Below are 13,059 nucleotides of genomic sequence, written 5' to 3' on the forward strand. Positions count from 1 at the left end.
CCTGTATCTATTCTATTCCAGCCCTCAGCTATGGATCAGCTATGTATTTTGGTTCTGAGCATCCAAGCTTCAATCTTATGCTTCCAGAACACTTTTTTACCAATACATTTACCCAGGTCCATGTTTCCCGAGTAGTAATAACATTCTTCAAATGTTCATTTTTTTCCTTTTTCCACATGTCCTTTTATGACAAAAGTCTTAGGAAGACTAGAGAAGTTAGGGATATATGTCAACACATTAAAGGCAAATTTTAAAAGTCACAGCAAATATTATTCTATACAAAGAAATCCAAAACATTCCTTCTTAAACCAGAAATATGGCAACGATGCCCAATCTCCATGTCTGTTTTAGTATTTGAAGTCTTTGCTAGAACAACAAGACTATGAAAGGAGATAACAGGTTTAGAAATATAAAATGAAAACATCAAGGTGCTCACTTTTTGTTCTCCTTTTATCTTAATCTATGTGTCTTTATTACATCCAAAGAGGTTATTAAATACAATAATATTCATAGTCATATGATAAAAGCTGTTGATGAAAAACACTACATAGGCTTCTAATATATCAAAAAATTAAGAAAAGGACCTATGTTTTTAATATAAAAATATCCTAAAGATGAGCAGGATATATATACAGCTGAAACATACATTCAGGAAGTAGTAGCATACAAAATTAACATGCAAAAATCTGAGGCTTTCTTATATATAGATGACAAATAACCCAGAAAGAGATCCAGAAAATTATAAGTTTCATAGTAGTCAAAGAATAAAAGAAAATGTCAAGGAATAACTCTAACTAATTGGATGAATCATTTCTGCTATAAAAATAATATAATACATAATATTATATTAATAAAACATAATAAACATACTAATATTTTATATACTATATAATAATCTATATTTAATTTATATTTTATAATTATAATTACTTATATTGTACATTAAAATTGTGTATGAATTTTTATAATTTTATCAAATTTATCATTTTATTAATATAAAAACACAATAAAAAGGCATTAAAGAAAGAAGTTGGAGACTTCAAAAATAAAAAATACTCTCATGTGTATAATTTAGTTATTTTTAAAACACAAAAAAACCTGTGTTACTTGCAAACCATGAAAATTCTAATAGAATATCTTATATTATTTGAAAAAAATAATAATAACTGTATAGTAATAGCAATAATCGTAACACATGATAGATTTAAAACTATAATGAACAATGAAAATTTTAAGGCATCATCCTTCCTCATTTTATATTGCTCTCTAGAGCTATAGAAATTTAAAAAATCATGATATTGGCATAAACACAAATATGATAATAGATCAATAAAATGGAAGTTTCAGACATAAATCCATATACCTACAGACACCTGATTTGGATAGAAAAGCTAAAGATATACACTGAAGAAAAGACTATAATTCAAAAAATGTTTTTCTTCAAATTGGACATCTACGTGAAGGTGAATGAATACAGACCCGTAACTCTACTCTACACAACGTGAACTACAAATCCATCAAGACCTCAACTTAAATCATGCTATCCTGAGTCATATAGGAGAGAAAAAGGGGAGTATGCTTGCCCTTACAGGCATAGTACAGCACTTTCTGTGACAAACCTTTACATAGCAGATCTTGTTTGTTTGTTTGTTTGCTTTGAGACAGTTTCTCTGTATAGTCCTAAATGTCCCGAAACTCACTCTGTAGATCAGGCTGCCTTTGAACTTAGAGATCCCCCTGCCTCAGCCCCTACATGCTGGGATAAAGAATGTGCTATCTTTGAAGCCATCTCCATAAGGTGGTTCTTTGATGATCATCATCCTCTTTGAGGTAGGCTGGGTGTTACCAGGAGTTAACCTGTCTCATTGTCAGTGAATTTTTTAAATAATAAAAACATTTTAAATGCCATATCTTGTATTTCTCTGAGGGTTTTGAAAATCTTATCTAAATATTTTAAAAGGATATATATATAAGGATATTCATATAGAATCATATTTACCTATTGTACATAAGATATTCTTGTGTTAAAAATAGACTAGTGACTGACATAACCATGATTTGATAAAGTAACAATTAACTTGTATAACTTATTTATTATAAACAGTCTGCAATACCACGTTCAAACTAATGGAAGTAAACTTTGTATTATAATTGATTTATATGGGTACAATACCTCATATTAGAGTAGAAATACATATATATATGTATATATATGCACATACACACACACATATATAATGCATGTGAAGAATAATCTTACATTTGAATTCTATACCACTGTATCTAAAATTAAACTTATGTCGTCTCTATAAACAAAATTCTATACAAATGAATTAAAAATAATCTTGTGGGTGACAACAAAGGCATTAAGTTGAGGTGTAGATTCACTAATCTAAAAGCCACTGGGAAAATGTCATTGTTTCTACTACAGGCAGAATTCTGCCTAAGAGAGGGCAAGCTTGGATGCAGGCAGAGTCGACAGCCAAACTCTGCCAAGACAGGGTAAGCAAGTCCTCAATAGTTCCTGCCTCACAAATATGTCTGTCAGATATATTGGGCCAGAAGGATGAAGATGATGCTCCAACATTTTAGAAGAGTTTTAAGTGACTGCTCAGGTAGAAAACTGTCTCGATCATCTTCTCATTTGGGAAGCTTGCTAACATGCACTTCTGGTTCACTGAGGTATTTAGGTTTTATTCCTTCTCAAATCTCTGATGGAGTTGAAGACCAGACACTTTAGTCTTACAATTAAGCTTACTTGTTTAGCGGTTAAGATGTTTTTAGGTCTAGATAGATGTTTCAACTTGATAATGATGAAGTGTGACAAATATTGATTTACATTCAAAATTTTAGGTCCACCAAAATAAGAAAGATGTTTTCTTAAGGCTGCCAATACAAATAGCCAAAACATTAAGAATGTACTATTTATATAAGTCCTGCCTGTATCATGGTTCTTCTTGCTGTAGGCAGTTTGTTGCATATATGTGTAATGATATAAATGTATATGTAAAAATTTTTTTAATTTAATAAATATTGAACTTAAAAAAGTGCTATGACTTCCATATAGCAGATCTTAAAACTAACAATTACTAAGTAGTTCTTCATGAAAAAATAATCTCTTTACATTGACAGCACCATCATTTGAATGCCATGGTAGCATAAGGAGTGAGAAAATAATCTTTGCCAATTAATTAATGTGACTGAGGTTATATATAGATTATAAAACTTATATATATATATATATATATATATATATATATATATATATATATATAACTAAAAAGCAGTCAACCAAATAAACAAGCAAATAAACAGAGAATAATATCCAGAAAATCTAACACCAAAAAGGGGTGTGTATGAACAAATGGGTTGTAATATGAATAAACTATTATAAAAAAAATAACTAAATAAAAAGGGGCCATGGAACTACATAAAGTTTTCTAAATAACAAAATACAAATAATTGAAAAACATGTCAAAATATTCAACACCATTAACCATTAGGAATTTGTGAATTAAACTATTATTTTACCACGCCACAGTCAAAACAGGCAAGATTAATAAGAGAGGTGACAACACATGTCAGTGAAGAAATAGAGAAAAGAATCACTGAAGGGAGCACAAAGTGGTAGAGCATTTATGGACAGCAATGTGGAGAATCTCCCAAAGCCAAAAATAGATTTAATAAAACTAATTTGTATCACTATGACTGTAGGCCCAAAGAACACTACAGGTTATGATACAGATACTTCTTACTAAACAAAACTGAAAATATCCTGAGTATTTATTAGCTGAAGAGTGAGCAATAATAATATACTATATTAAACAATGGTCTAATTTGTTCTGATTACTACAAAGCATTTTATTTTTAACTCCTTAAGCACAAATTCCAACAATTTTTTTGTCATAACAATGGCAACAGGTTAAAGTAAAAAGAATTGATTTGTAGTGTTTTTTTAAAAATCAGTCATGTGCTATATGACCCAGTATAGGTTTGTCATTTCACAGCTTCAGAGTCAATGACCAACAAGATGAAAAATGGACATAGAAAGTGACAAACCCTGCCAAAATATATCACAAAAGGACTAGCTGAGTTTCCGGTTCCCCAAATTAAAGGACACTAAGTAACGCTCTATGTTCCTTTTTCTTTTTCTCCCTTTTTTCTTCTGTTTGCTATTTGTTCAATTTTTTGCATATATATTTATATCATTGCACATATGTAGAACAATGCATTATTCAACTGTTAAGAAAATGTAATTCACAGGTAAATAAATGAAATAAAAAATAAGCATCCTGAGTGTTGGTAGATTTTATGTTGTAGATATATGTATGTTTTGTTTACAATAGTGTGTTGAACTGTTTTTTGTTTGTTTGTTTGGTTGGGTTTGGGGTGGTTGCTTGTTTGTTTTGTTTATTTGCGTGTTTGGTTTGTCCACAGGACACAATCTCAATACATTGTGGAAGACAAAAAAAAAAAAAAAAGAGAGAAAAATGCCCTAACCACATTGGCATGCTGTGTATTTTTCTTGATTGATGATTGACTTCAGTAATGCCTCACCAAGGTCCCAGGGAGCTCTGCAAGAAGGCAAGATGAGGAAGCCATAAACATGGCTCCCCATGGCCTCTGCTTTAGTTCCTGCCTCTAAGTTACTGCCCTTACTTCCTTCAGTGAGGGACTGTGCTGTGGAAGTACAGTGAAAATGGAAGTCTTCTCCCTAACTTGTTCTTTGATCATGCTGGCTAAAAAAACAAAAATCCAAAAACAAAAACAAAACAAAAAAAACTAAACTAAGACAAATGCCTCCAGAGATTAGCTGTCTAGGAAGGGACATGGGAGGGATGAGGGAGTTTTCCCAGGAAGGGAGTATAAAATTCTTGGATTAATATCCACTTGCTTATCTGCCAATACAAAATCATAAAGGGAATCACAGGTGGGTTTTATACAGCTTTACAATCAGTTTTCTACCGCCATTTCAAAATATCCCTGAAAATCATCGTACAGTGTGAAAATGGGTGAGTTTAGTTGACAGTTTCAAAGGGTTCTGTCTGTAGCTTTCACATCGCGTCATACTGAGCTTATGCGGCACAACTGTCCACGGCAGAAGCAGACAACAAAGGAGGGCTGTTTCCATAATGGTGATCAGATGGAAAAAGAGGAGAAGATTTAGAAACAGAGTAAGAAATAAGTAGGTTTAGAGAGGTATGGTGGATGAAAAAAAAAGACAGGTAAACAGATGACAGATAAACTTGTGACACTCTCTCACCAAATGTCTAAACTTCTTAGAATCTCCTTCCTAAAGTTTATACTGCACAGCAGAAATGTCCCTACCTAGGAGCAAGTCTCCATCACTTGAGTGATTGCGATATTTCAAATAGAAACTCTAAAGAAGATGAAAGACATATTAGGAAATCTTGGTCAAAACTTGTGGAAAAATTATTATATTCTGATTTATTTTAAGTATATTATCTTTTTTAAAAAAATAATCTAATAATATAAATATATGTACAAAGGAAATACTACAAAAATTAGGAAAAAACTTTTATAATGCTTTATTGTTTTTTCTATTTAAGTGTTGAGGAAGATGAGTGACTTATTACTCAACTAATACTGAGCAGTGTAGAGTCTTTTGTTCTGCTACGTACATATTCTAGGAGAGCTATTTTAAATTTATTACTTAAGAATTCTATACATTGTATATTTGGTTTTTTGTTACCTAATCACGGATCAGCCTCCCAATCTCATTAGTACATACCACACTTAATTTTGTGTCCTAGTTGAAAATAAATCTAGTTTTCTTAGTAGTAACTATAAAAATCAAAAGACAAGGCCGTCAAATACAAATAACCAAAATACTATCAATGTAACATATATATAATTCCTGGTTGTTTTGTGGTTCTTCTTGCTGTAGGTAGTTTATTGTATGTATGTCTAATAATATAAATGTATATATTAAAATATTTATTAAAATAAAAAACCTAATATATTCTGTAACTCACTGGAGTATATAACTATAGAAATATCAGAATGTTGATGAACACTAACTCTCCCTCACCTGGAAAATATCAATTGCAAATATCTCCACATTTAAGGGTATAATTTAATTTATACTTCCTTGTCTATCCTTGAATTCTGTGTACCTTGAACCTTTGAAAGCCTTTTTTTAAAATTCTTTTTCTTTATTAATTTATTCTTGTTACATCTCAATGGTTATCCCATCCCTTGTATCCTCCCATTCTTCCCACCCTCCTCTTTTCCCCTTACTCCCCTCCCCTATGACTGTTCCTGAGGGGGATTACCTCCCCCTGTATATGCTCATAGGGTATCAAGTGTCTTCTTGGTAACCTGCTGTCCTTCCTCTGAGTGCCACCAGGTCTCCCCCTCCAGGGGACATGGTCAAAGGTGAGGCACCAGAGTATGTGAGAAAGTCATATCCCACTCTCCACTCTACTATGGAGAATGTTCTGTCCATTGTTTAGATCTGGGTAGGGGTTTAAGGTTTACTTCCTGTATTGTCCTTGGCCTTTGAAAGTCTTATCCATGATACTAAAACTACTATGAGTTCACATGGGCAAACACTATACTCTGTACTGAATTTTATTCTGGACCTGAAATCCCCAAAAAAGTGAATGTACTCCCAAGACATTTATGCCACTATTAGACCAGTAGGCATGTCTTGGCAAACTGGTCATTTCTGTAGCTCACAGCACAAATTCTTGAAAAGATATATGATTACTTTTCTCCTGTGGTAGCGTGCCTATCAAGCTCCAATAATACAAAAGCTAGTCAATAGTATATAAGTGAATATTAGCTCCCAGTCAATATTAGCTCTACTATTACATGTTCTTGTCTCAAGTAAGTAATGTATTCATAGGATATGTTACAATTACAAAAATATTGTTGTTATAATTAATGTCGTTATGAATCATATTCTAATCAACCTGAGAAATAAATGTAATCTAGATATTAATCCCAAAACAATTCATCTTAAAAAGTGAAAAAGCAATCTTAAACTTCATATGGGAATACAAAGACCAAAGATATCCACAAGATACAGACTAATTGAACTAACAAAAAACTACTTAAAGTATTACATTACCAGATTTGAAGTTATATATTACAGATCTGTAGTAATAAAACTATAATGGTAATGGCATAGGAACATACACATGACCAGTGGATGAGAATCGATTAACGCACTTTACTATGGTTTTCTAAGTAAAAATAGTTAGGGATGAACATTTTTTTTCTACTGACAGATCACATTAATTGTATTTTGCTTTCACTCTACATTCTACCATCTATCCTACTGGTTAGCACTGGGTTTTTGTTGGTTGGTTGGATGGTTTGTTTTTTAATTACTAAGCCTCTGCATAAAAAGGAAAGACTTACTAGAACTCAGTAAGTTTCCTCAGGACCTGATTCAGATAACATAGATGCCCACACTGTAGCTCTGTTAGGAGCAAGTGGTCCTAATAATTTCCACACTAATGATTCAAATTGGCCTCTTATATATTATGGTAGAGAATTACAGCAATGACAGAATGATAAAAACAGCTTTCAAAATGACATTCTTCTACACCTTTGTGCCTTCAGTCCCTTGCCTCTAGAAGAACAAACTTGCATGGGAGAACAATGGCACAAAACTATTACCAAACACAACTTAAGTGAAGATTGCAAAAAAAAATTCATCTGTCTGGGTTCTCAATGCTAGACTCATACATGAAGACATTGCTAATTCCAGATGGTCAATGTGATGTTTGTGTACTACTTTAAAAGTTATGAAAATGAAAACTGAAGAAGAATCTAATCAACCATATATATATATATGGTTTCATATATATATGAAAGAAAAGAACAGGCTAACGATGATGGGGAAAAGTGTTCTCAAGAGCAATATGCATTGATGGTTAAAATGGATTGCCTTAGGTGAATAGAGCCTAGAGCACAGTCTTCCAGATAGCCCTGTGGCACCTCAGTCCATCATCTTGCAAATAACTCATTGTGTTGAAGAATTTTACTAAAGGTAAACATCAGTGCCAACAGATCAGTTTTTGAAGTGTCTAAGAATGTATCTATGTCATAATATCTCTTCTTCCTCTTCTTCCTTTTTTATTATCATTACACTTTATTAATGATGCTACCTTTTGTATAAGTTGTTTGCCTTAGTATTAAACCATGAACGAAGAATCATTGTATGTATGCTATGTGTCCACATATAAATTGGGTGGTAAATCTAACTCTGATTAACATAGAGCATAAGAGGGAAGAGGTTATAACACTTGCACATTAGAGCTATGGCAAATTAAGACCTCATCAAAAAGAGATCAGTCACCCTGAGAAAAAAGATACATTATATGGAAGAGCCACTTATATAACTGATTTTCACATATGATAAAAGAGAAGGCAGAAGAATCCTGAATTGAAACAAAGAAAGTGTAGAAGATGGAACAGAAATGATGAGTGGTCAATTAAGTAGTATGCTATAATGTTATTATTATAATTCTTATGGATTATAGTTTATTCAGGATACAGCTCAATTGTTATCCCCTTGCTCTTATCTTCCTTTTCTCACCCTCCCTCCCTTTTCTGCCCTATTCCCTTCTTCTGACTTCTGACTTGGCTGTGGGGGAGTTCTCTCCTTTCCCATTGTCTTACCTCAGCCTCATCCATCTCATCAGGAAAGCCTACATCCCCTTCCTATGTGTGCCCCCCAAGGCTGCCCTGCCGAGAGGCAGTGACCAAATCACTGGCACAAGAGTTCCTGTCAGAGGCAGTCCCTGCTCTCCTCCCCATGCAGAAGTGGAGAAGGAGCTGTGTATCAGCTACACCTGAATAGAGGATCTAGGTTTTCTGTTTGCATTGTCATTGGCAGGTGTACCAGTTTGTGCAGGCCCCTGGGTCCAGATTCATACGGTAAAACTATTGTATTTGGATTTTTTTTTACAGGTTTCTAAATATATAATAAATCAGGAATGTCCAGTGCATATCAAAGCATTCCAGAGAGTAATAAATAATCCCACATGATACCAAAAATCATCTTGAAGACACTGTCTGCACATATCTGAAAGTCTTGTGATTTTTAAGCTCATTTTCCATTTCAGTAAATAAAGTTGATGGCTGTAACTAATTCATTTTCTTGTATATATCCCTTAAATGTTAAGATTGTTTATTAGCTCATGAGTGCTTTTCCGTTTTTCATATCATTTGACATATTGCTAATTAATAAAAGCACAAACCTGCTATCACCGTCAATATTAAGCTTTAGAAATGAATGTTAATCCAGGTTGCTGTAATGAGCAAATACGTATCTAATGCCAGGTGACCAAACATAATTACAACTTCCACTTTCTGTAGCTGAGATAATTAGACCATTACATCTTGTATTCTCCATAAAGAACAATTTCTCAGCTATGCAAATTGGTCATTTGAGTTGTAGCATTCTTGTTCTGGAAGAAGACCTTGCAATGGAAAATGTTTGATACAAGTTACCCCTTAAACACTAGTAACACTGTCCCCTTTTACTATTCTGCCAATAAAGACAGTGCAAAATAAAAACCACCTATCTCAAAGTTAATTGAAAGATTACATTCTAAAAGTTCTTTCCTTTTTTCTCTATTGCCTTGTCTACAGGAAAGGCATGACCAAAGAGACAGTACCAATCCCACCACATAAATATACTTTCCACTCACACCTTGTTGAAATAGCACATTGATGAAGCTTAGCAGAACATGACAGGAGGCGACTTTCAGGAGTGCAGTTGAGTCAGAGTCAGATGCATCACTTAGAACAAATACCACAGTGTGGTCTCCAACTCAGAAAAGCGGCTTCACCTCACCGCTGCTTTCATTCAGCTTCCCACATCCTATAAATACAAACAGATACATTAAAAGCCTAGCAGAGCTGGGGGACAGATCAGATCAATCAGGTCAGTGACACTCTCCCCTAATAGAGTATTGGCATCCGATTTAACTTTAATACAGTCCTATCTCCAAGTATTGCCTTGCTTTCCCCCCATGTCAACTTTAGACTTCAAGTCATTCCGTAAATTTCCAACACTGTCTCTCCTCCAAGGTTCCTTATTTCCTCATTTGCCTTAATTCTACATCTTACATCTGTCATGTTTTCTTTAACACTTCTTGAGTGCGTCAGGTAATGATAAATGCTTTCGATGCTTTTACTGGGCACTGAACCACCCCATCTCAGAAACAGTCAGTCATCCTACACATTTTAACCAAATATAAGTCTCTTTCCTCAACCATCAACACCGTACAATATTTCTCTCAACACACTAGCTAACAGTTCCAGTAATCAATAGATCTCAGCACAAATGTTTAGAAGGCACATTGAGAGGAACATCGCATCCAATTGTGACAAAATCTGATCATAGTCTTACTGATTCAGACCACGGCCTCATCAAGCATTGGCTTTGTTTATTTGCTTTGTGCTTGTTTTCTTATTCTTACTGTCTTTGGATATGACATCTGAATTTTGCCCCATGGAGTGATCCTTCAATGAAATGAGATAGTTGTTCCCTGTGGTTGTAACTGTTTTGCCACTGTTTCATTAGAAGGCAAACTTTGCCAGACTTGCTGATGGTCTTATCATGTTCCTGCATTATAACAATTGTTTACAATTATCCTAAAATATTCTATGTAGTGACTTATGATAGGATAGAAGACATTTTAAGGGTTGGGAACTTCTACATTATTATAAGCTTTATTTGCTTGCTTATGTGTTTGCAGCAAAGCATTCTTTAGTTGCTTCAGTAATATGGTCTACGTATTTAATTCTGCTATGAAATCAGCAAAAGTTGTAGAAGCATGGGTAGGTTAGGGCCTTCCTGTGTGTCCTTTTCCAAAATCTCCTAGGTAAGAAACAGACCCTATGCATTTCTATTTATTTAATTAATTTATAAATGCCAGGCATGTCTTCTCTAATATATAATGAGTATCTTGGCACAAAAGGTGCATGTATAAGATGTGTTGCTTTTCCAGATGCATTTTTCCATTAATAAGCAAAGTGGAGAGGAGAAATATGTCCAGGAAAGATTCACTCAGGGACAAATTTCAAAAGAGTAGAAATTATCTTTTGCTTTAGATTCTGTATGAATTATAATAATAATAATAATAATAATAATAATAATAATAATAATGAAGAAGAAGAAGAAGAAGAAGAAGAAGAAGAAGAAGAAGAAGAAGAAGAAGAAGAAGAAGAAGAAGAAGAAATTAAAGAATGTCTTCTACAGTATGGTGTACATCCTCAATGATGTACCAGTTCTTTTCTCCTGTGAACTAGTTCGTTATCTCAGTATTGATGGAAAATACTATTCTACTTAATTTTCTGTAATCTGCTCTCATTCTGCCCGAACCTCAGCTTCTTCTCTGACAAATTGAGTAAAATGATTAACGTAAAGATTTTAGATTTCCAAGGAGATTTGCTAAAGACAATATTTGGAGATATCTCGAGATGCTACCACTTTCAGACTGCTTGTGTACTGTCTAAAGGTAACTCGTGATAACCATGACAGATTTTGATAACATGATGGGTCAGTGAAAGATTTTCTATTAAATAACAAAGGAAACATTCACAGATTGCCTCTTCAGACTTGACATTTTTAAAAAGTTAGTTTTTATTCCTTAAGAAGACACCTATGGCACACTGAAAGCTGTATGGCAAATAGACACTTTGAAGCAATAGACATTAAAGGCCATCTCAGAAATACACATAGTGAATGTGGCCTCAGCAGTTGTTGTTATAGACAACTCAGCACCTCAGGAACTTAAGAAAATTGTCAAACTTGTGGGAATCCCTGCACAGACAGCAAATTTTGAAAAAAAAATGGCCTTGTCTCTGGATTCTTTATCAACTCCTTGCAGGGATGGAAGTTGGGACCAAACAGCGTAGATCTCATTTCCTTTGGCTTCAGGATAGGCCTAATTAGAAACCAGATAATTCCAAATCATGTATTGGCATTTTTATCCTTATTTATTCTAACTGTGGAATTCATAATTTGGGAAAGAACAATATAAAATTTTAGCCAAACTCAAGGATATTGAGTATATATAATCACGGTTCAATAAGTCTATCACTCTTCCTTTTTTTATTAGATTACTTTGCATCCCCATTGTCATCCCTTTCCTCATCACCACTGGCATCACCGTCCCTCTTTTCCCTAGTCCTTAGAAAGGAGAAGCCCTCCTCCCCTACCATCTGACCTCAGGCTACCAACTCTCATCTGGACCTCCTGTATACTCTTCACCTGTGGCCTTCAGAGGCCACCCTGTCAGGGCAAAGTAGTCAATGAGTGATCACCAGAGTCCATGATAAAGTAGTCTCTCCTCCCCATATTATGTGACCCACAAGGAAACTGTGATGTCTATCTACAACAACTGAGCAGAAGGTCTAGGTTCTAACCATGCATGGTTCTTGGTAAGTGCATCAATCTGTGCAGGACCTCCTCTGCCCCCAACTGCCACTGCCGGGATTTTTTTAGCTCCTTTCGTCTCCTTGTGGAGATCTTGTCCCCTCCAGGTCCTTATATTCCCAACTCTTCCATAAGACTCGCTGAGCTCCACCCCAAATTTTGACTGAGTCTCAACATCTACTTCAGATGCCCTGTGCATGTAGATTGTTAAAGGACCTCTGTGATTGGCTCCCATCCTCTTCCCTCTCTTCAACTTCTTCCAGTGTCTATTTCAGTTGTCCTTCTGAATGAGAACTAAACCTTCTCCCTAGGGTCCTCCTTGTTATTTAGTTTCTTTAGGTCTGAGCAAAAAGAGGTCAGAGGGAGGAGACTATCCACACAAACTACAAAGTATGTTACAGATGATAGAGCTCTGGTACGGACAGCTGAACCCATGCAAGATATGTGCTTCACTAAATACACTATCCCTTGATGTTTTCCTACATTAAGATGTGAGAGCACCACTGTGATCAAAATAGAAGCCCCTTATTCTTAGAGCAACCTATTCACAAAACTCTTTAGTTATAAAATTTAATATGTCAGAATTTTGCATTCATGCTTCTGAATTCTGAGAGAATAATACACATTGATATACA

The sequence above is a fragment of the Acomys minous genome, assembly GCF_964271855.1.
Source record: "Acomys minous genome assembly, chromosome: 9".
Lineage (NCBI taxonomy): Eukaryota > Metazoa > Chordata > Mammalia > Rodentia > Muridae > Acomys > Acomys minous.